General features: G+C 43.0%; 2 pseudogenes; one reads left to right on the plus strand and one right to left on the minus strand.

Moving 5' to 3' along the window:
• LOC127673040 (mRNA turnover protein 4 homolog) overlaps window positions 1-25,488 on the plus strand; it is a 165,286-nt pseudogene that overhangs the window by 71,492 nt on the left and 68,306 nt on the right.
• LOC127698132 (cytochrome P450 2A8-like) lies at window positions 8,094-13,569 on the minus strand (annotated as a pseudogene).

Consider the following 25,488-nt stretch of genomic DNA (forward strand, 5'->3'; position numbering starts at 1 on the left):
TTGTGTTGTGTTGAAACAGTCTCTTTTCTAGCTCCCACTTCATGTGTGCTAAGGTTTCTAACTATGTGCCTCTGAGTTTCTCAAAATCTTCCTGTCATTTTAATATTCCTGACCTAAGCAATTGTCACTCTCAATAACAGCAGTAAGATTGAAGAAAAGAAGAAACTGTACCCATTTATCTCTACCGGTGCATGTGCGTTAGCACACAATGCTTCTAAAAATTCTACCATTTCAGGTTTCCGTTCATATGTAGCAAGCAGTAAGGGGGTCAAGCCATACTGTAAAGGAAAGAATATTGCATTTTACAAAATGAATTATTTCTCAATGAAAATTCATCACAGATTTGGTAAGCATAAATATACTGTAAAGTGTTACAAGGGTTCATTTATCCTACAACACCAGTTGCCCTTTCCCACACACAGCTTTTTCCCTATGACACACCTTTTCCCTGTCCAACATTATCTGTGAACAACACTCCCTTCCAGAACTCTCCCCAAACACTCAATGTTTCCAGTCTACTTAGCTCCATGGAGTAGGCCCTCCATTGACACAGCCCTGATACATAAAGTTTGGTATGTCCCTGTTGAAGAACTGGGCTCCAGAAAGGTGTGGAGCAGCGTTTCTCAATCTGTGTGTGAAATACATTTATTTGCTAAACTAAGAATTACCTTGCAAGCTCAACAGCATTTCCTATGTATATCAAAGTTTTTAAAAATTAAATAATTTTTTTAAATTTTCTCCAATGATCAAATTTCCTAATTTTTCTGTCACCTCTCTCACTTTCCAGTGCACTCTCATACTCGAGTCAAACCCACATCAGTACCTTCTTTGCAACAACACACTTCTATCTATTCTATAATCATATAACGTGAAATGAATTTATTTTTATTTTCTGTGTATATGTGATGTGTATGTGTAGTCCTAAATCCTTTATTTTTGAATGTTAAAATCAAGGCCAATTCTGAGACAAAATATGCTATGCTGTGTTTTTCTGAACTAACTACCAAAAATATGAAAAACATGTTTGGAGAAAGCAGCGTTCCTGTAAACAGATATATTGAGAATGCTTGAACTTCTGCACATAGAAAACAGATGTGAGTGTCACTGCTAGAAGTGCACTGGGAATGAAGTTGAGTGATCTTTACCTTTGTTTTGGCTTCAATATCTACATTGTGCTTTAGAAGCATTTTTACAATGGGTAGGTTACCCGTGGATACAGCATGGTGTAAGGCTGTATTCCCAATAAAATCCATCACATTTGGATCAGCATTGTAGTCGAGCAATACAGAAACACAATGTATATTGCCTCGCTGGGCAGCCTGTAGAAATTGGACAAAAAAAAAATACATCTTCAATTCAAGGAATCCAAGAGAGACATTTCTACCATCACACTGAATAGTTCCCCTTAAAGCAAACACAGAGTTTCAGTTATGCATATTATCTATTTTGACACAAAGTCTTAAGTACTCCAGACTCACCTGATTTTAGAATCTCCCCACAACATCTTTTTACAAGCGGTAGAATTTAAAGGTAGAATGCACCCAGATTTTCTAAGAATTCTGGTCTGTGCTGGTTTGCTGTCGCAGTGCAGAGATTAGTTGTTTGGTTAGTTTTTGTTCTCTTTGCCAGTTTGACATAGGCTAACACACCTGGAAAGATTGTCACTTGAGGAACTTCCCCTATCAGAGTTCCCTCTGGGCAACTATGTGTAACATATTTTTGATTTTGATGGAAGTAGGAAAGCCCAGGGTCTTAGGGTTGGAGGCACAGCTGGGAGAATATTCTCAGATGTATGAAAATAATCTGTGCAAGCCCTGGTAAAAGTCATGGAAAAGCTGCATTCGCCCATGATCTCTAGTTTAGCTCTTCCCTCCAGTTCCTGATTATGAGCTCCTGCCCTGGTTCCCCTTGAGAATGAACTGTGACATGTAAATATAAACCAAATATCCATTTCCTTTCCTGACTTGTTTTTGGTCAGTGTTTTATTACAGCCACAGAAACCAAACAAGGACAACCTCTAATCCATTTCATACCACAGCATATGTCCAATAGCTACCTTTATCAAGGGTGTGCAGCCTTCATCATCCCGGATATTAACGCTGGAGTTATTTTCTAATAATAGTAATACCACGTCTGGATGGTTGTGGGCACATGCATAATGCAGTGATGTCCTGCAAAAGGAAAGGACATTTAGGAACATTTCTGAATGCTAAATAAGAGCCCCATCACCTTTAAGTGCTACATAGTATGGAGGTAATTTCCATCTGATGTAAGCAAGGAACTGGAGTTTCCTTACTTGGTTATGTCTACCCAGGTGTTCATTTGCTGTGCTAGGGATATAATGCACGGCTGATCTGAGTAAGGCAGGAGTTCTATCAAGGCTCTCATCCTGCACAAAGCAGCCTGTCTGGATCATATAAAAGCTCCCACTAAATTATCTCAGCTTGAATTTAAATCCTACTCTACTATCTGGGATTTCTATGAAGCCGATGACTCCATTTCATAATAACTGACTCCCATGAAGAAGTATGGAGAGGGTCCTGATCCTGGAAAGGACTGATCTAGCATTGGTGGGGAATATAAGGACAGAGAAAAAGGAGGGAGGTGATTGGGGAACGGATGGAGAGGAGAAGGTTTATGATACATATGGGGAGGTGAGATCTGGGAAAGGGGTAATCATTTGGAATGTAAACAAAGAATATAGAAAATAAAAATATTAAAAAAAACTAGGGTTTCAAAGAGTATGGTTCATTTCATTTCATATTTAAATTTTAGAATATAAGGAAATTTTGGGCAGAAAAACATAATCGTTTAAAAATGGGAAGATCTGTTAAGAGAGTAGAATGTGTATTTTATACAGTAGATATCTAATATATGTGTGGGGAATAAATGGACCAACTGAAAATCTACAGTTGGACAATTCAGTCTTTTTAAAGAAAACAATCAGTAAGCAAGAGAATATCTTGAAACTATAATTTATAATTTATTCTTCATGAACCTTGAACTTGAAGACTAATTAACCCCTTAGAACTACTAGACTCTGAAGAAGGAAATGGAAGAAGATCTCAAAAATGGGAAAACCTCCCATGCTCATGGATCGGTAGAATCAATATAGTTAAACTGGCCATTTTGCCAAAAGCAATGTACAGATTCAATGCAATAGTCATCAAAATCTCAACTCAATTCTTCAGAGTTAGAAAGAGGAATTATCAAATTCATCTGGAATAACAAAAAACCCAGGATAGCTAAAACTATTCTCAGCAACAAAAGAAATTCTGGGGGAATCAGTATCCCTGACCTCAAGCAATACTACAGAGCAATAGTGTTTAAAACTGCATGGTATTGGTACAGTGACAGGCAGGCAGATCAATGGAACAGGATTGAAGATCCAGAAATGAACCCACACACCTATGGCCATTTGATCCTTGACAAAGGGGCTGAAAACATCCAATGGAAAAAAGATAGCCTTTTCAACAAATGGTGCTGGTTCAACTGGAAGTCAGCATGCAGAAGAATGCGAATTGATCTATCCTTGTCTCCTTGTACTAAGCACAAATCCAAATGGATCAAGGACCTCCACATAAAGCCAGACACTCTGAAGCTAATAGAAAAGAAACTGGGGAAGACCCTTGAGGACATCGGTACAGGGAGAAAGTTTCTGAACAGAACACCAATAGCTTATGCTCTAAGATCAAGAACTGACAAATGGGACCTCATAAAATTACAAAGTTTCTGTAAGGCAAAGGACACCATCAAAAGGACAAATCGGCAACCAACAAATTGGGAAAAGATCTTTACCAATCCTATATCAGATAGAGGGCTAATATCGAATATATATAAAGAACTCAAGAAGTTAGACTCCAGAAAACTAAACAACCTTATTAAAAAATGCGGTACACAGTTAAACAAAGAATTCTCACTTGAAGAACTTTAGATGGCAGAGAAGCAGCTATAAAAATGCTCAACTTCATTAGTTATTAGGGAAATGCAAATCAAAACAACCCTGAGATTTCACCCTACACCAGTCAGAATGGCTAAGATTAAAAATTCAGGAGACAGCAGGTGTTGGAGAGGATGTGGAGAAAGAGGAACATTCCTTCATTGCTAGTGGGGTTGCAAATTGGTACAACCACTCCGGAAATAAGTCTGACAGTTCCTCCGAAAACTGGGCACCTCACTTCCAGAAGATCCTGCTATACCACTCCTGGGCATATACCCAGAATATTCCCCACCATGTAATAAGGATACATGCTCTACTATGTTCATAGCAGCCCTATTTATAATTGCCAGAAGCTGGAAAGAACCCAGGTATCCCTCAACAGAAGAGTGGATGCAAAAAATGTGGTATATCTACACAATGGAGTACTATTCAGCCATTAGAAACAATGAATTCATGAAATTCTTAGGCAAATGGATGGAGCTAGAGAACATCATACTGAGGTAACCCAGACTCAAAAGGTGAATCATGGTATGCACTTACTAATAAGTGGATATTAACCTAGAACACTGGAATACCCAAAACATAATCCACACAGCAAATGAGGTACAAGAAGAACGGAGGAGTAGCCCCTTGTACTGGAAAGACTCGGTGAAGCAGTATTTGGGAAAACCAGATCGGGAAAATGGGAAGGGGTGGGTGAGAGGACAGGGGGATAGAAGGGGGCTTATGCGACTTTCGGGGAGTGGGGGGCTAGAGAAGGGCAAATCATTTGAAATGTAAATAAAAAATATATGGAATAAAAAAATAGAACTACAAAATGATCAAGAATCATGTAGACGACAGAAAATCTTCTGTTGTGTCATTGGTTCCCCTTCATTAACTAGAACGGAGTAAAAATAGGAAATAAGAATGAGGGGCTGGGTGATTGGAAGAACTCAATTGGTAAATCACTTTCCCTGAAAACCTGAGTGCAGATAGGTGGATAAGGGGATCCCCAAAGCTACTTACTTATCCAAAGTCTGAGAATCAATGTGTTCCAAGAGAGTAAATTAAACATTCCAGGGATTTGGCTGAATGAACATGTCTCTCTAAAACTGAGGGACCACGTGCTGGAACCCATAGGGAGGCCTGATGGCCTGAGGTCAGTCCCCAGAACACACAGTAGGGCAGAAGACAAGTGTCCAGTGGCGAGTCCTCGGACCATCACACACTTAGCTCCACATGTGTGGGACAAGGGAAAGTGAGAGGAAGACAATGCCCATCTCTTTCCTTCACATGTGTATCAATGCATGCACAACATGTACCTAGGGTGAGTATGGGGGTACAGGGTCAGAGTTCAAAATGTCTTTGTATGATCCATTCGCAAACACAGGTCATATTGACCTAAGATTTCTCAGTGATTTTTTGCATTAAAGTGGATGATTTATCTTATGATAAACTTTCCATTGTTGAATAATAGTATTTATTAATGGCTTATATATTAAGACAAATCTAGACGGGTGGCTTGGTAGTTAACAGCTCTAGTTGTGATTTCTCAGATACTCAGTTTTTGTTGCTAGCACACACATTGCAGCACTGTGTGTAGCTCCAGTTCCAGGGGATCAAGCACTTGATTCCATCACACATGTTGCTTCAAAAATGCACATAGGCACAACACCTGTGTGTGTTTATTTCTCTGTGTGTGTGTATGTGTGTGTGTGTGTGTGTGTGTGTGTGTGTGTGTGAAAGAGAGAGGGGGTATGTGTTTTGCTGTGTGTGTTTGTCTACAAAATTTAAGTGTAAACATAAAAATAAAATGATGCAGTTTGGTTAAGGCCTAGGAGCTGCTGTTCCAGGGTGTGCAGGTCTCCTATGCCTCAGAGCACTAAACAAGTGACCATGCAGGGACCCAATGGAAATGAACCTAAGCACACCATCTCTCCTCCATTAGGATGGAGCCCTGGAAGCTGATTTTCTCCCTGCTTGGCTCTGAGTATGCCTGACAGGTCCTACTCTACTGTCCACCCCTCCCCCTCACCAACTCCAATGCCCATTACCTGTTCCTCCTATCAGATTCATCCACATGATGTCGACTGGAGTGTATTAATCGTTCAGTTTTGTCCAGGTCACCCACACTGGCAGCTCGCTGCAAAGGACCCGTAGGGTCATAGCCGATATAGGAGAGGGTAAATTTGTGCCTTCTCTGACGATTTATACATGTACAGCCCAAACATGAATGCCACAGACGGGTGTACCAGCGTCTCCTTTGGGGGACGTTTCTTGTCTGGACCTCATATCTAAGATCTTCCTCCATTATTGAGGCCTAGGGCCTCAGGGCCCCCTGAGGGCCACCCAAGATCTACTTTCCCTCTCTTCCCTTCCCTTTAGCTGATCACTGCTTCCCAAATTCTATAATAAAACAAAACAGATTTAAAACTCTTGCAAACAAAACAATAAACAGTCCAGCACGTTCAGTATGAACTAAACTATACTTCAGTATACAGCAGTACTGCTATGCTAGAACCACCACTGTTACATGCTGTGAGGTCACAATGGTGCTATGTTAATGTTCTATGCACACCTGCCCCATTCTTCAGTGGTTGGAGGCCAGGTATCTAATACACTTATGTACTAAGCTCATTCTTTGAAGGTACACAATGTAGTAGTGTTTTCTTAGTATGTCATTAAAATTATGCACACATCACCCTATTTGTTTTAAAACCATTTTTATCTTTGAGAAGAAATCCTGTGGCCATTAGAAGTTACTCTTTATTCCTCCAGAGCCTACCACCTATCAGATTGTTAGGTACCAGCTCAACATATCCCTCTTTGATGACAGAAGTGTTACCTCCTAAAATAGGAACTTTAATTCTGGTTGTATAGAGCATCAGTACAATAGCCTTCCCAATAACCCATGATATGTGGGGGTTTCTGTGGGTCCCACTCCAACTTCTGCTTTTCAGTTCTCATTCTGTTGGGTATTGTTGTGTTAGTGGCTACTGCTGCTGTTGTTTCATTTTTAGTTTAGGGGATTTGGGTATTTTTGTTTGATTTATTGATTGATTTGAGAGAGGGAAAGAGGGAGGAAGAAAGAGAGAAAGAGAGAGAGATTCACAGACACACAAAGATACACGCACAGGCACACAGGCTCGGGCACAGGCACAGGCACGGGCACGGGCACAGGCATGGGCATGGGCATGGGCATGGGCATGGACACGGACACGGACACGGACACGGACACGGACACGGACATGGACACAGACACAGACACACACACAGACACAGACACAGAAGGAGAATGTGTGTGTAGACCTGTCTGTTCTGAACCTAGCTCTGTAGACCGAGATGGCTCTGTAGATCAGGGAACCTGATATAGCTGTATGGTGAGAGGCTCTATCAGAGCCTGACATAAACAGAGGCAAATACTTCAGCCAACCATTGGATTGAGCATGGCATCCCCAATGGAGGAGTGAGAAAAAGGACTGAAGGACCTTAAAGTTTTGCAACCCCCTAGGAAGAAGAATAATAATATAAACCAACCAGACCAACAACAGAGCTCCTGGGACTAAACCACCAACCAAAGAGTATACATGCAGGGACCCACAACTCCAGCTGCATATGTAGAAGAGGATGGCAAAGGATGGGCATGAATAGTATGAGAGGCCCTTGGTCCTGTGAAGGCTCGATACCCCAGTGTAGGGGAATGCAAGGTAGGAGAGGTGGGAGTGGATGGATAGAAAAACACCTTCAAAGAAGTAGGCGGAGGGGGATGGAATAGGTGGTTCCTGGCCTGCTTCAGATTATTATATAATCTGCAATCTGCAATAGGTGAGCCCTTATTAAGCAAGGCTGGAAGGGACTCATTTTAGGAAAGATTCCTGCTATTAATATGCTTATCCTCTTGTTATTCTTAAACATACATAATAATCAATAAATAATAGCACACTCCTTCGGAGCAGATTGCTGCAGATCCATGAAGACGCACTGTCTTATAGTGACGCTATATAGACAAACAGATGACTTAACTTTTAATGATGACCTATAAGAATTCATAAAACTATATCTGTATTTATGAAGCTCTTTTGTAATAGGAATGCAATTGGACCCTTTTTCTGATAGTCAAAACTGCAATGAGAACTCTGTCAGTCTCCCAAGTGTCACAAGTTAATTGCTCTTAGATGGGAACCAGACCTTCTCCTACTCAGAGCACATGACAAGAGGTTGTTAAACAATTAACCAGAGGTCATGAAAAGGGAACTAAAGATTTATCATAGATGCTAGGACAGCAGATAAAATGTTGACTGGGTTTATCTATGCAAACATTCACTTACTTAGGGTTTTAAACCTTCAGTGAACCTGTGGAGCAGAGACAGGTAATAAATCTTAGCTAGATAATTACTCCTAATGGATATGCATGTAAACATTCTCTGTTGCCTACTTCTATCTCAATTTATGATTTGATCTTTTCTGTGAACTTGTGATGAACATCATACCATGGTATCATGTATTCTGAAAGATGTACTGAAGACAAAGAAGAAAGGACTTTCTCTTTTTGCCTTTCCCCACTTTGAACGGGAACTTTTTATGCTTTCCCACTTAGAAGAATTTTTCCTTTTCCCTTCACATAGGATCTTCCTCCTCTTCCCCATAGATAGCTTTTATAGGAAACTTTTTTATTTTTATTTATTCGATATATTCTTTATTTACATTTCAAATGATTTCCTCTTTTCTGGCTCCCCACTCCCTGAAAGTCCCATAAGCCCTCTTCCCTCCCCCTATTCCCAAATCCACCACTTCCAAATTCCCTGTTCTGGTATTCCCCTATACTGCTGCACTGAGCCTTTCCAGAACCAGGGGCCACTCCACAGTTCCTCTTGGACATCATTTAATATGTGGATTAAGTCTTGGGTATTCCACGTTTCTAGGCTTATATCCACTTTGCAGTGAGTGCATATCATGATTGCTCTTTTGAGACTGGGTTGCCTCACTTAGTATGATGTTCTCCAGCTCCGTCCATTTGTCTAAGAATTTCATAAATTCATTGTTTCTGATGCTCCACTATGTTTATAGGAAACTTATTACAACTTAATAATAAATGATATTATAACTCTTTTAAGTGTCCCTTTTTCTTCCTGCTACTTCCAAGTAGCAGGTTGAAAGTTAGAACCCAAACAAAGGTGATTTTCTTAATCTCCTGTTGTTTTAGGATGAGGTGCTAAGTGCCTGAGACTGCAGTCTCTGACCTCAGAGGAACACAGAAGGCAGTTCAATTATAATAGCATAGCAAATTAAATGTAGATAAGTAAACTTTTTATTATACAGCAACTCTAAATATCTCATAAGACCGAGTCTTACCCACCCTCCAACACTCTTCCCCCTCCTCTGCCTCAAGAAGAACTTACAAGATAGACAATCACTTCCTGCTTGGTCTGGCCCCCTGCACAGCACTGTAATCTGAATAAACTTTCTGATTCTCCATTGCCCTTGTATGTGAGGTAAGGGGACACATGATTGGCTGGCACAATGGGAACTCTACATCCTCCTCTAACAAATAGGCTCTCAAATGTGGCTGCTCAGTTTCTACTTCGAAAGAGTGAGAAGACCTGTGTGTGTGACCTGGGAACAATTCAGATTCAGCCTGAGCCATGATTTTTCCCATCTCTGAAAGGAGTTTGACCATGCCTTTCCTTTGACCCCAGTCCACTTGGTTGTCTGGAAGGTAGACTCTAACAGTAAGATCAAAGTGGGAGAAAGATATAAGACTACTCTTCAGAAGGGGAGCCAAGAAGTGTTAGCCCTGTGTGTGTGAGGAGGGGCCTCTTACCAACAGAAAAGAGCATAAATGGATTGCTCTTCTTAAACTGCCCCCTGTTGTGCTGAAACTGCTGAGGGTTAAAGTCATTGGGATTGGATAAGTACTTGGGATCTTTCAGCAAAGAGCCCAGTATAGGCAATACATCAGTGCCCTGGAAGACAGGAGCCATTGGACTAATTAGGCAAGGTGATAGATGAGCATCCTCAGGGCTCACAAGTTTGGAAGGAAGAGGAGAAAAGGAGAGGGGCTGAGCTAAGGGGGAAGTGTTGGCCAATGTGACAGGTTCTCTTGGAGCAGTGGTGGTTCGAGTTCTCTGAGGAAGGTCTCTTGAGAGACTCACAATCTCTTGGAACAGAATGTTAGGGAATGAGCAAGCCCATGCCTGTCAATTCAGGAGGTTGTGGGCCCAGGAAGAAGTTCACACTCCCTGGTACAGCAATTTGGGGTTTGTGTGCCTCAGCAGGCTGTATGGAGGACGTGAGCCTCTTTAACATAAGTAACAAATTCTAAAGAAACAGAGTCATGGTCCTTACCATGAGAGTTTGCTAAACATGGGGTTGATGCCTGAAAAAGAGGGAGACCCAGGATTGAGGACAGCTTAAACACCATGGTGAAGGAGCAAAATTTTCATTGAGAATGAAGTGTGTAAAACTCTGACTGGGGACGGCCTGCTGGGTCAAGAGAACTGGAATGAAGACTCTTAGGCTCGGCAGGGAAGTACCTTGGGGATGAGGATGCCCCAAAACTTGATGTCCTTGGTAGTTCTACAAGCCACACCAAGAGGAATTATGTCTCCATATCTCTGGGATCTCATGGATCACAGCCTTGGTGTAAAGTGTCTGCATTCTATCCTCATACTGAGGCTGTTGGTTCCTGCCAATCACCTGGTCAATCTCCTCATGCACCATAGCTGAGAAGAGATGTGTTTATACATTTAGAAAGGGAAGATGCATTAAATATGCAAAAATATGGTGATGTGGAATTATGGGTGAAATGTTATAGACCATTTGCAGTAGATGCTAGCTATATATGGTGCTGGAATAGGATCCCATTAACCTTCTTGGGTTAGAATCAGAGGCATTAGCAGGAGACATTTACAGATTGGTAAGAGAAAAAAAAGCAAAGTACATTCTATGATTGAGAGGAGCAGTTTCCAAATACGTTCAGGCCTTTTCATTTTTTTAAATACAAGTGAGGCTCAGCATGAGATGGGAAGTTTTCAGCGATAAATTAGTAAGCCAGGATTCCCTGCAACACTGAGCCCCAGACACACTAGACAAGGCACACTACCATATGGAACATCACCATAGCAATACTATTGAATATATCTCAGAACTAGAGACATTGGACCATTCTAGCCTAAGCAGGTCTTAGGTGCATGCTGAATAAGGCAAATTGTAATTTTGAGCAATCAACCATTTGCCATCTTATGTCTGCCTGAAATTAGACATGCTCATGATTATATAAGTACATGCATTGTGGGAAATGGCATGCCCAGTTAGCAAAGGCTTACATAACTCAAGCCTGTCAATCAAAACCCAAAACCACCCACACCCTGCCTTTAGCAATCAACCCTTTGTCTTTCTGAACTCATAAAAGGAAACCCTGGACAATCGCCTGGGCTCCTCAGCAAATCCTGCTCAACCCTCCACTCCTTTACACTGTAGCTATTCCTTACTTTCTCCTTGATTAGGAAAAATACCCCACAGCTTTTCCATTTGTTGCATTTCTTCAGAATTCTGAAAGTAGCTTTAAAATATGCTAAGAACCTGGAGAAACAAGTCAGATGGTGACCAGCATTCACAATGGGTGCCTATCAGATCAGCTTCCTTCAGAGACTATCTTAAATCCCTGATATCTGGGAGAACTGGGGTAGGGATAGCCAATGTCCAGCACGGTGTAGTGGTCTGTGGCCTCTACCGTCCCTGTCTCCCTCAACTTTACCTGCAACGGCAGGTGCTTCATGAGGAGCAAGAAGATGAAGCTCATGGCTGTGCTGTCCATCTCTGTGCCCACGAAGAAAAGGTTCAGTGTGGTCATCAACAGATTTTTCTTGGGAAAATGAATTTGGGGGTTCTTCTCCTACAGGGAGAGGGACATTTATCTTAATTCCACTTAGCACTCTTTTAGACACTACTGGGAGTTTTCCCAGGATTCACTTTTCTTGGGTTCAGATTGAAGGTGGGAAGGGAGAGTCTGAACAATCAAGGCCCTCCCCAAGTGCTTGCTTCCCTCATACCCCGCAAGAAACAAACATAAAATCCTTCTTCCTTGGTCTTTCCCTTGGTGAATCTCTGTACTTTTGCTATCAACCTGGTTGGAATTTATTTAAAATAGTAATGATATTTTTAAAAGGAGGAGAGATGGTGGAGAGGGTAAGAAAGGGTAGAGAAGTAGAGAAGATAGAAATGAAGAGATGACAAAGGGAGGACTTTCTGCAAGATGGAGAATCAGAATTGGCAATGAGAACAGCCTACTTTTTCACAATTTGAAGATGCCCTTGGAGGAAATTCTTCCCTTGCAGGTGTGCATTTGTGAAGCGTGCCTGCATGTGTTTTTGCACACATGTATGTGCCTAAATGAGCATGAGTGCCAGAGTGCATCTCTCTCACTGTGTGTATGTGTGTGTGTGGGTGGGTGTGCGTATGTGTGTGTGTCTGTGTGTGTGTGCATGCACATCTGTGTGCTGATTATTTCTGGGTACAAGTGCGCCTGTGGGTGTCCACACCCATAAGTATATATGAGGCAGCCAGAAGAGAACATTGCATATCTTTTATCAGTCACTGCCCTATTCATTTGAGGCAGGGTCTGCTGTCGAACCTAGCTGTAAAAGAACTTCTGGGGAAATTAGTATCCCAGACCTCAAGCATTACTACAGAGCAATAGTGTTAAAAAACTGCATGGCAATGGCACAGTGACAGGCAAGTGGACCAATGGAATAGAATTGAAGACCCAGAAATGAATCCACACACCTAGGGTCACTTGATCTTCGACAAAAGAGCCAAAAACATCCAGTGGAAAAAATGATAGCCTTTTCAACAAATGGTGCTGCTTCAACTGGAGGTCAGCATGCAGAAGAATGCCAATTGATCCATTCTTATCTCATTGTACTAAGCTCAACTCCAAGTGTATCAAGGACCTCCACATAAAACCAGTCACACTGAAACTAATAGAAAGGGATACCAAGCAGGATACCTGGGGGACAGTTAGAGAACCACAGAAATCCAGGGAGAACAGAATTCTAAAACAATCTCAAAAAGGCCAAAGAGCAAATTAACAGTAAACAGGAAAGTGGATCCAGGGCAGAAAGGGCTTCGAAAGGGCACTCAGGGAAGGCCATGGAACCTGCCACTACACATCTGTCAGGCCTAGTTCCCCATGTGCTGTGATTCTCGCCATAGCCTTTGAAGAACCAGGTGAAGAAAGCTTGCTCTCCACGACCACTGACTTCCTCAGCCTAGTTCTCCAGAGTCTCCCTCATGGCATCATTTCCCCATGGCACCACAGCAGGACGAGGCCCCAGAGGAGTGTTGAACACAGGAACATACTGCTCCCTGATCCGGTGAAGGGACAAGTTAGAGAGGCCATTCCTACAACATCCCATGTCCTGATGTCAGGTACATAGATGCATTGCGGTGATGTATCAAACCTCTAAACTATGTCTGCATCCTGGCCTAGTCAGTCTTCTGCCTCAGAATCTGAGCCACACTGGGCATGCTCCACAGCTCAAATGCACCATCTCTCTGCCCAGTACTACCTTTAAGAGGGAATCATAAAACTTCTTTGTGTCCAGAAAGTTGCCAAGGAAGGGTAATGGGGTAGGTCCTTGATGCATCTTCCTCAAGATTTTCCTCTGCCTCCACTCAGATGTTATGATTATGACACTGAAGCAAGTCAGCACAGCCACCAAGAGCATCCCAGAGGCCAACATGGAGGCAGTGGGATGGACATGCAGGTGGTTATCTCTGGGGTGGTGTATCTTTATACTCTAGGCTGGAAGGGTGGCTCTAGCTCCTGTTTAATAATTATCTCATTTTCTCCTCCCAGCTATTGCCCATGGTGACATTGCCTTGGTTATGAAACTGGCAGCAAGAGAAGAGGAAGGGGGTTCACATGTAGTGGATGTTAGGACAGAAGAAAAGTGTACCAAGTTTGCATAATGAGATGAGAGTATGGATTAGGACATTTCTATAATTGAAGACATGGTAACATCTGCATGTGAAGGAAGCATGCAGATACAAGGTAGAGGGTCTCAGACAGAGAAAGAACATCACAGGGACATGGATTTATGGTTTTAAAAATATTCCAGGGGCTTGGGACTTTTATTTGATTGCACAGGACATGTTGCTGTGGATTCAGGACCCTCTAGTGAGAATGCATAGAAAGTTAGTACCTTAGAGGGGAGATTCTGGAGTTGTGATCTGAAGATGTGGGGTTAATGGAGGATCCAGACCTGTGGGTTTGGAGTTCCTGGCAGGTGAAGTGTATTGAATGTCCAATAGGATCCTGCAGCCAGCACTGGATTCCAGCTGTTGCATTTTCTTTGACCCTATGCTGTCTCCCAATACCAAGAATTCTTAAGGAAGCCTCAAAGTGAGACCAGGACTGATACCATATAACCATATAAGCAAGACATTCCATTCCCACATGTGGCATGGAAAAGGGGAAAACAGCCAGGTCCTCATGTCCCTGGGACATTGCTTAGGATGAGGAGAAAAGCAGGGGAAATCTCAGTTGTCAGAAGGCCTGAGCTGGTTTTATAAAGCAGTAATACCAACCACCAACACAGAGGAAAACCCCAACTGGCCCAAAACTTCACAATTAGTTGTAAGTTAACTTAGATCTTAAAATTGCTTACACAATGGTCACATTGTCAAATTTCCTTTGAAGGATTTAGGTTTATATTTGGAGCCCTGGCAGCTCTCAGCCTTAGTCAGAGAAATCTCCTTAGGAAATAGACAGAAATCAGTGCAGAAACACACAATTGGTCACAGTGCTAGGAACAGGAGATGGAGGGTCAGCCCTAAATAATTGGAAAGTCTTAACCAATGACCTCCCACCACCACAATGGCTCAGCAAATCTTGCACAAGAGGCAGGAAGAACGTAGGAGCTGGAGGATGAGAAGGAGGACTGTGGAGTGCTGTCTTCTAGATGTGACATAGTGGCTGCATTCATAAACTCACAAAAGCTGGGTCACTTACAGAAGACCTGGACAAGGTCAACTCAGCCAACTCTGGCATAAATGGTGAAAGTGCACCCCAAACCCTATGACTTAATGAAGAGCTATTGGCAATTGAGAGCTGATGGAGAGAGCTAACCATTCTTTGGGGAGGGGTGTTCCCACTGGTGCGATTCCCATGTTCTAAGTGAATGGCCCCCTCCTCACCCAGTCACACATGAGCAGCTCTAATTTAATGGGTTATCAAAAAAGAAGACATGACGTTGGGAAAGGAAATTTGGTAAGATTTGGAAGAAGAAAATGAGTTGTTGTGATCATATTTCATTACACATGTATACATTCCCTCTCAAGAATAAAGAAGAGTGTAACTAAAAACTGAGCACACAAAATAACGAGCACAGCCACACACAGCTTGCGCTCACTGGTCTCCCTCTCCACTCTTCTACCCATCCCCTCTATCTTCCTGCTCCGTCCTTCCCCACTCCTGGTACAGAACACACATTCTCTTATTCTTTCTCCCCCACTGCCAATGTTCTCTCACGACAGCTGTGTCTCCTCTTTCTACTTCCAAGATCTACAACCCCATATGTGCACACAAGTCTAGGGTTTCTTCTTACAAGGGGCACAACTCTGGTCTCTGTGAGTCTGGGACACTTTGCTTAAACTTAGTAGTTTCTAGGTTCTTCCAGGTTCCTATCGTTGCCATGGATTCATTTTCTTCTTCTGGGGGGACACGTAGGTTGTCTCCATGAGGATCGTGTATAAAATAAATATGGATGTCTAAATATCCTTATGGTAGGACTCAGCATATTTGTAAACTCCAATGGAATGGCACAGTGGGTAAAGAAGCTTGCAACAGGCATGATGGTGAGTTAGTCCTCAGGAGGAAAGAACTGACTTCCACAGCTTTCCTAGAGTTTACACACACACACACACAAACCGGGTCTTTTTAACACACACACACACACACACACACACACACACATGCACAAGTTCAAAACTGTAATACAATATTTTTAATAACAAATTCTGGACTTCTAAAAGAAAATGTAGGGAGAGGACACTGAATTATCAATATATACAAGAACTCGCTATAGTATAATTATTACATATAGATATATACATATTAAATTCAGTGTAATGAATTCAGAGATAGAGAGAGAAATAATGTCCAGAAATGAAAAATAAGATTATATGAAGTTCAGAGAGCTTCTGCCTAGCATGAAGCACAGTTGGCAAAGTGAAGAGCAGATATGTATAATGGGTGGGAAAAGAATTTGTCAAACAATAAATAGATAAATGAACTGAATAGACAGTTCTCAAAAAGGAAAGAAAAAACAAGTATCTAATAAGCAGAACTTACAGGGGCTGAACCTAGGCCTCCCTGCACATAGGTAGCACATGTGCACTTGGTTTTCATGTGAGTTCTGAACATCTGGAGCAGATGCTATCCCAACAGCTGTTGCCTGCACGTGGGATGTGTTCTACCAGCGGGGCTGCCTTGTCCGTCCCCAGTGGGAGAGGATGTGCACAGCCTTTCAGAGACTTGAAGTGCCAGGGTGAAGGGCGACACAGAGGGACCCTGCCCCTCAGAGGAGAAGAGGAGGGGAAATAGAGGAAGGATCGTGGGAGGGGTGACCAGGACCAGGACGGGACAGTGAGCAGAATGTAGAGTCAATACATAAAAGAAAAGAAAAGAAACTTTTTAAAAAAGAAAGAATTTGGCATCGTACACCAACAGGGAAATAAAAACCAAAACTAGTTTGAGAGTCTCAGAAGTGGCTTCTAATTTATCAAACCCCACCCAACCTCCACTGCCACCACTGTACTGTTTACGCCCTGAACAGAGGCTTGTCCTTCCTTGGACAATTTCAGTAGCTGTTGTGTTATCAAGGCATCCATTCTCCTATGGGGACACTACAGACAGGACAGAGAGGGTGAAAGGGGGCACATGACTTAGAGACCCTCAGGCTAAAGGCCTTGAACCTTTGTCTGTCCTGTTCACTCTACTTTTTCTGCTTCTGGGCTCTCATTTCCCCACCATTAAAAAGGGAAAGTCATAGCTAAGGCTGTGTTGCATCTCCTTTTGGAGTGATTCCTGGTGTCAAACAATTAGAAAACAGAAGAATGAAATCTGGTATGAGGCTTGAGTGAATTTGTGGAAAGCACAGTGGACTGTGGGGTGACCAGGATGGGAGCTGGAAAGAATGCAAGGCCACACTGTCTCCTGCATATTCTTTACGTCTTCATAATGCTATTATTAACATACAAAGGAATGCATTTCTTCCTGACCTTTTCTTACACACAGATCACTAACTATGTTCTCATTCACACACACACACACACACACACACACACACACACACACACACACACACACACACACACACACCTTTATTGGCCTCCCCATAAAATTATTCACTGCTAGCTTATTCACACCTACCAAATTTTGAGCATGGTGCATTGCAGAAAGATTTCTTCATGCTGTCCTTGGCTTTCACCTAATCAAGTTTAACTATCCCAATGTCTCTCCTTTTGGAAGATGAGATTTTCAGAAAGGATTCACTCCTCTTTTTTCCTCATTCAGTCAAAGCTGCCCCACTGCAGCTGATGGAGGAAGCTCTCCTTCTGGTGGACAGACAGGAAGACAGAAAGGAAGACAGAAAGGAAGATGATAACACACTACAAGAATCAGATGGGTATATGCCCAGGAGTGGTATAGCAGGGTCCTCTGGAAGTCTCATGTCCAGTTTTCTGAGGAACCTCCAGACTGATTTCAAAACTGGTTGTACCATCTTACTGCCCCACCAGCAGTGGAGGAGTGTTCCTCTTTCTTTACATCCTCACCAACAGCTGCTGTCTCCTGAGTTTTTGACCTTAGCCATTCTGACTGGTGTAAGGTGAAATCTCAGGGTTGTTTTGATCTGCATTTCCCAAATGACTGGGCATATACCCAAAGGATTCCCAGGCATGCAATAAAGACACATGCTCCATTATGTTCATAGCAGCCTTATTTGTAATAGCCAGAAGCTGGAAAGAACCCAGATGCCCCCTCAAAGGAGGAATGGATACAGAAAATGTGGTATATTTACACATTGGAATACTACTCAGCAATTAGAAACAATGAATTCACAAAATGTTTAGGCAAATGGTTTGATCTGGAAAATATCATCCTAAGTGAGGTAACCCAATCACAAAAGAATACACATGGAATGCAATCTCTGATAAGTGGATATTAATTAGCCCAGAAGCCCTGAATACCCAAGGCACAAATTGCATAACAAATAACTCCCATGAAGAAGTATGGAGAAGGTCCTGATCCTGGAAAGGATTGATCTAGCATTGAAGGGAATATAAGGACAGAGAAAAAGGAGGGAAGTGATTGGAGAAGGGATGGAGAGAAGAAGGTTTATGGGACATATGGGGAGGGGGGATCCGGGAAAGGGGAAATAATTTGGAATGTAAACAAAGAATATAGAAAATAAAAATATTTAAAAAAAGAATCAGATGAGAATATGAGAGGAGGGAAGATCTAGGAGCAGTTTGGGAGAAAAGGGTAAATATGATAAGTATATATGGAATTTTCAAAGAAACAAATATATACAAAAGAATATGAAGAAAAAAGCATTATAAACAGTAAATAATCATATCAACAGTGAAGCCACAGAGCTAAAGGAAGAGGTGGGGACATGGGCAGAGGCTGACACTGGTACACTGTGATTGAGGTACACAGGAGTGGAGAGTCAGACGTGACAGTGAGATGGGCTGACTGCAGACACCAAGACACCCTGCATCAGGCAGGAGATCAGAGTCTCTCTCTCTCTCTCTCTCTCTCTCTCTCTCTCTCTCTCTCTCTCTCTCTCCTCTTTCTTGTCTTGCCCCCTTTCCTTCATTCAGAGCCCCCTCTCTGCCTCAGACTCTGCTCCCAATACTCTGCGTTTCTGATTTTCTATTATTCTCCTGGTACTCATGGTTGGTGCCCCTGTGGCTGTTCATCCTATGTCTCACCCTTGGTGCCAGAGCTGAGCGAAGTCATGATCAGGTCCCAGAAGGTGGGCTCACTCTGCCTGAAGTTCAGCATCTGAGCAGCAGGGATCTGTCCAGGGCTCCAGTGGTTGAGTACAGGGATGCAACGTGCAGACAACTGACTGCAATCCAGGGCATGAGTCTTCTCTAAACCTTCTCTCCAGAATTGGGATGATGTCAGTGAATGACGTGGAGATGTCAGAATAGAGGCTCACTCATCACTTTTTCACAGCTGTCCAATAAGAGCTATGGAAACATTTACTTCTTGTGAAGGCTATTTGTGAACGACAGAACCACAATGGCATCTCCAACCCAGGGGCCCTTTAGCTTCTTTAGGACTAGAATTCGGTTCTGTATCTATGGTGCTTGCAATATGGGATTTAGTAAATGATTCTGCAATGAATTAGCAAATAGTGAAACATCCCTACGCTGGTATATTGCACCACAGCTCTGAACCTTGTCAGAAGGGGTCTATCAGGATTGCCTTTTGGCAGAGGCTCACTCCTTCCCACTAAACATCCTTTGTGAAAAGGACTGAGCAGCATTGGGATTTTGTCTGAGATGCCATTACCAACCTTTACTTAGCATGTCCTCTTGATCACTGTTAGCATCAGAACCATCCAGGAACGCCAGAAACTGTTTATAGCCAGCCTCTGAACCCAGTAATGACATCATCCCTAGGCGTCAAGATATTTCTCTGTTGCCACATCAACCACCCCATGCCACCAACTCTTGTGTTATTCATTTTACCTGCATTACCTGCACGACACTACTTGTGTTACCTACATCATGGCTCAGATAAAAGTCACGGACCACGACCCATAGCTCGCTCTCTCTCTCTCTCTCTCTCTCTCTCTCTCTCTCTCTCTCTCTCTCTCTCTGTTCTTTCCTTCCTCTTCAGGAGTTCCTCTTTCAATAAACACCACCCACGTGTGCACTGTGCTGGCTTGGAGTGATCTGTCCAGGAGTACTCTGCTTTTCATCTAACATTGAGGCTGAAACCCGCGCATGACCACCCAGGCGGTTTCGAGGCTCCACTGCAAGCACCACCACCACTGCTGCTGCGGGGCGCACAGGACTCCACCATGCAGTCTGGCCTCTGCCACGTGGGTTAAACCCCACAGGACCTCATCCGGACAGGTCAACAAGCTACATAGGCTCACTTTTCCTGCCACCAGATCACCAAAACCTTCACACAGGCATCAGCAGATTGGTAAGGTTTTCCAGGGCAGGGCCCCTTCTCCAAAGAGATTCGGCCACCCTCTATGGGCTCAGGGGATGGACTTTCCACGGTCCCTATGACCAGCCTCCCAGCCGACACCCCAGGTCATGACTTCAACCCTTGGGTGACCCCTCCCTCTCAGAAACGCTACTCATGAAGCGGTTTTCTCTTTTTGCTGTAGAGGAGTCCTAAGCTTAGGTAAATCGTTTTTTCCTGTGAGTCCTGGTCTCGCATAGCCACTAGCATACCTGTGACAACCCTGTTTGTCTAGATTGACTGTTTATTTGTATTAGTTATTGAATTTTTTTCAGAATGTGTGTAGGAATAGTTCAGTAACATCCCCACACCCAATGAGTATCTGTCATCTTCAGCCATACCTCAAGGTTTTCTTCTGAGATGTCTCCTGGAAAATCTCAAATCTCTAAAACTAACACCCGACTTTTGCCATAAGGTCTGAGATCAATACCCATTAGACAATGGCTGCAAACAGCCACTTAATGTCACATTTGATTCTGTCATTTTAAGGGATCTTCACGTGTACTGCCAGTGGTCCAATAAATGGAAAGAGGTCCTTTATGCTCAAACTTTTACCTATCTTCCATCCAAACCCTCTCTCTGCAATTCTTGTACCATCAACTTCTTCTAGCTATGCAACCTCTACAGGATGACACCACAGTCCTCAATCCAGTTAAAGAACCACCCCTTACCACTGCAGACTTGTCTCTGCAACCTGGCCTAAAACCCCAGCCTCCTCAGCTTCCTCTTCTCACCAGACTTCCCCAGAGCCTCCTTGCTTGACCTCTCCAGACTCCTTCTCTCCTCCTGGCCCAGCTGCAGGCCGCTCCAATCATTCCACACTGTGCCTACTTTCAGCCCTCCCACCACACCTAAGTCTACAGTTAAACCCCCTACTTCTCCCCTCCCCCACCCGACCCAACCCAGCAGCAGTCCTTCCTTTAAGGGAAGTTGCTGGGGTAGATGGTCCAATCAGAGTACATGTCCTTTTCTCACTAAGTGAACTTTCCCAAATAGAACAGAGACTGGGATCCTACACCTCTAACTCTTCGTCCTCCATGAAAGAATTTCAGTGTATTACTCAATCTTAGCTTGACCTTTCCTTGCTCGACCTCTCCAGACTCCTTCCCTAGAATACATGCAGACATGACTCATCAAACAAATCCAACATATCCAATCAGATCTGAGATAGTACCTGACCAGGATGCTCAATGGAGTTATAATTCCCTAGGTGTTATTTTAGCCAGAGATGGATTCATAACATGCCTCCTGGCTGGTCTCTGTAGAGCAGCCTTAAAATCAGCAAATTTTGAAAAAGTCCAAGAGGTCATCCAAGATAAACAAGAAAACCAGTCTTGATTTTTAGAGCCCATTACAAAGGCCCTTTTACAACATACTAATTTAGACCCTGAAAACCCAGAACGTAAGCAATTCCTGATGACATACTTCTTTTCCCAGAGCTACCCTGACATTTTAAAGCCAAACTCAGACATTTGGAGAGGGAACCCCTACCTCCACAGGAAGGAGTCTTAGCACTGACCTGCAAATTGTAGCATCAGAGAGATGAAGAGGCCTGCAGACAAAAGTACCATATGCTGGCAAAGGCTGTGTGACCATCCCCAGACACTGCCCAGGCTTCCTGGGCTTCTAAGGCTCAGGGACCACCAGGGTCCTGCTACAAAAGTGATCAACAAGGTCATTGGATGAAGGCTTGTCCTAACCCTGCAATCCAAAAGGGCCGTGACCTAGGTGTCATGAGGAGGATTATTGGGCTATCACTTGTCCTGTGCGACTCAGGACAGAGGGACATCACTCTCAGGTAGCCCTCAGCTGATGATCTAGGCTTGCCTATGGACGACTGAAGAGGCCCGAGCTCCCTTGATCCGACTGCTTCCATCACCACCAGAGAACCGAGGTAGTCATCATGGTATCTGGGCAGCCCATCTCCTTCCCCTTGGACTCTGGGACCACTTACTCAGTCCTGATGTAGTTTTGGGAACTCACCTTTCATTCTTGTTCCCCTGTTGTCATTGTAGGAGGACAACCTTACCTTCCTCACCAATCACCACTACTTTGTTGCATTTTTAGGGGTGTTCCTCTCACCTTTCCTGTTTGGTAGTACCAGTGTGTCCTGTCCCCTTATTTGGAAGGGATCTTCTAGCTAAGTGGGGAGCCTCTACTTCATTTGCTCCCCTCACTTGTCTAAACCCAACCTTGCCAGCAGACCCTCTCCTCCTCCTCCTAGCCAGTCAACCTTCTAAATCTAGCATGTTGTTCCCTTTGTCAGCTTCTCAGTAGACCCCCAAGTCTGTGATGATTAGAACCCCTCTGTTGCTAATCATCTTTCTCCTGTTGATAAAGAGGAACACTCCTCCACTGCTGGTGGGATTACAAGTTGGTAATAAGGACACATGATTCACTATGTTCATAGAAGCCTTATTTATAATAGCCAGAAGCTTGAGAGAACCCAGATGATGTCTTTCAAAAGAGAAATGGATACAAAAAATTGGTATAATTATGCAATGGAGTACTACTCAGCTACTAAAAAGAATGAATTCATGAAATTGTTAGGCAAATGGATGGAACTAGAAAGTGCCATCCTGACTAAGGTAAACCAATCACAAAAGAACACACACAGTATGCACTCACTGATAAGTGGATATTAGCTCAAATGCTCAAAAAGACTGTCCTACCTGGGGATTCATCCTATAATGGCACCAAACACTGACACTATTGTGAATGCCAAAAAGTGCTTGCTGAAAGAAGCCTGATATGGCTGTCTCCTGAGGGACCCTGTCAGAGCCTTATAGATAGAGGCTGATGCTAGCAACCAACCATTGTGCTGAGTGTGGGGTCCCAAGGGAGAAGCTAGATGGAGGATTGGAGGAGCTGAAGGGGTTTGCCTACTCGTGGTTAAGAACGCCAATGACTGCCAATCAGACCCCCGAGGGCTCCCAGGGACTAAGCCATCAATCAAGGGTTATGAATGGTTCCAAGTGAAATTGTGGTAGAGGAATGACTTGTTGGGCATCAATGGGAGGAAAGGTCCTTGGTCCTATGAAGGTTTAATAGATGCCCCAACATGGTGAAATGGAGAGGGGGTAGGTGGGAGTGGGTTGGGTTGAGGGGCAGCTTCTGGGAGGCAGTGGGAGGGAGGATGGATTGAGGGATTTCTGGGAGGGCAGAAACAAGGAAAGGATATATCATTTGAAATGTAAATGAAGAATATATTCAATAAAAAAAGAAAAGAAAATATCATCCTGACTGGGATAACCCACACCTAAAGGGACATTCAAAGTATGTACTCACTGATAAGTGGATATTAACCAAAATGTAAAGAATCCCCAAGATACAACCCACAGTCCATAAGAAGTTTAACAATACTGAAGACCCAAGAGAGCATGCTTCAACCTTGTTAAGAAAGAGGCACCCAGCTGAGCAGTGGTGGTGCAAGCCCTTAATCCCAGCACTTGGGAGACAGAGAAAGGAGGATTTCTCAGTTGGAGGCCAGCCTGGTCTATAGAGTGAGTTTCAGGACAGCCAGAGCTACACAGAGAAACCCTATCTCAAAAAACCAAAAAAAAGAAAGAAGGAAAGAAAAAAAGAAAGAAAGAAAGAAAGAAATAAAGAAAGAAAGAAAGAAAGGAGGGAAGGAAGGAAGGAAGGAAGGAAGGAAGGAAGGAAGGAAGGAAGGAAGAAGACAAGAAAAGAAAAGAAAAAAAAAGAAAGAAAAAGAAAAGGAAAAGGAAAAGAAAAAGAAAAAGAAAAGAAAAAGAAAGGGGAACACAATAATCCCAGGAGGCAGAGGAATGCAGGGACCTGGGTGGAGAGGGGAGGGGGAATGGAGCAGGATCAGGTTTGAGGGGAGACAGGAGAGAAGCCCAGAGGGCCTGAAAAATGAATGGAAATATGCAGCTGTGGGGGTGGGGTAGGGTAAGGGGAACCTCTAGAAATTCCCATAGACCTGGGATGTGAGAGGCTTGTAGGATTCATTGAGGATGCCCGTATACAAAATGCCCAAGAGTGGGGAGATGTACCCTTTATTTGTAAAAGCTAGAAACAGAAAACAACCAGGATGGACTTCAACTGAAAAATGGATTAGGAAAATGTGGCATATTTACAAACTGAAATATCATTCAGCTATTAAAAACAAGGAAACCATGAAATTTGAAGGAAAATGAATGGGATTTAAAATTTTCATTCTGAGTGTGACTGCTATCCATGCCAGCTTTTCTCAAGAGAAAACTTGAAAACCTGAGAATTTCATGAAGTTGTTGTTTTTAATAGCTGTGTAGTATTCCATTGTTTAAATATACCTTTTTTTTTTATCCACTACTATGTTGAAGGACATCTGGTTTCTTTCCAGCTTCTGGCTATTATAAATTAGGCTTCTATGAACATAGTGGAACATGTGTCCTTATTACATGTTGGAGCATCTTCTGGGTATATGCCCAGGAATGATATACCTGGGTCCTCAGGCAGTACTATGTCTAATTTTCTGATGAAGCTCCAAACTGATTTCCAGATTGGTTGTCCCAACTTGCAATACCACCAGCAATGGAGGAGTGTTTCTCTTTCTCTGCATCCTTGACAACATCTGCTGTCCCCTGAGTTTTTCATCTTAGCCATTGTGACTGGTGTGAGGTGGAATCTCAGGATCGTTTTGATTTGCATTTCCCTGATAACTAAGAATATAGAACATTTTTTTATGTGCTTCACAGCCATTCAAGTTTCCTCAGTCGAGAATTCTCTGTATCATTGTGTACCTCATTTTTTAACAGTTTTAATTGACTCTAGAGTCTCACTTCTAAGGTTCTTTGTATACATTGGATATTAGCCCTCTATCAGATGTATGTATCAGGATTGGTAACGATCTTTTCCCAATCTGTTGGCTTCCATTTTTTCCTGTTGACAGTGTCCTTTGCCTTACAGGAGCTTTGCAATTTTATGAGGTCACTTTCTTCGATTCTTGTTCTTAGAGGATAAGCCATTGGTGCTCTTCTGTTCAGGAAATTTTTCCCTGTGCTGACATATTCAAGGCTCTTCCCCACTTTCTCCTCTATAAGCTTCAATGTATCTGGATTCATGTGAAGTCCTTGATCCACTTAGACTTGAGCTTTGTACAAGGAGATCAGAATAAGTTGATTTGCATTTTTTGCATGCAGATCTCCAGTTGACCCAGCACCATTTGTTAAAAATGCTGTCTTTTTTCCACGGGATGTTTTTTAGCTCCTTTGTCTAAGATCAAGTGGCCATAGGTGTGTGGGTTCATTTCTGGATCTTCAGTTTTGTTCCTTATTATACCTTCCTG

Source organism: Apodemus sylvaticus, chromosome 1 (genome assembly GCF_947179515.1).
Source record: "Apodemus sylvaticus chromosome 1, mApoSyl1.1, whole genome shotgun sequence".
NCBI lineage: Eukaryota > Metazoa > Chordata > Mammalia > Rodentia > Muridae > Apodemus > Apodemus sylvaticus.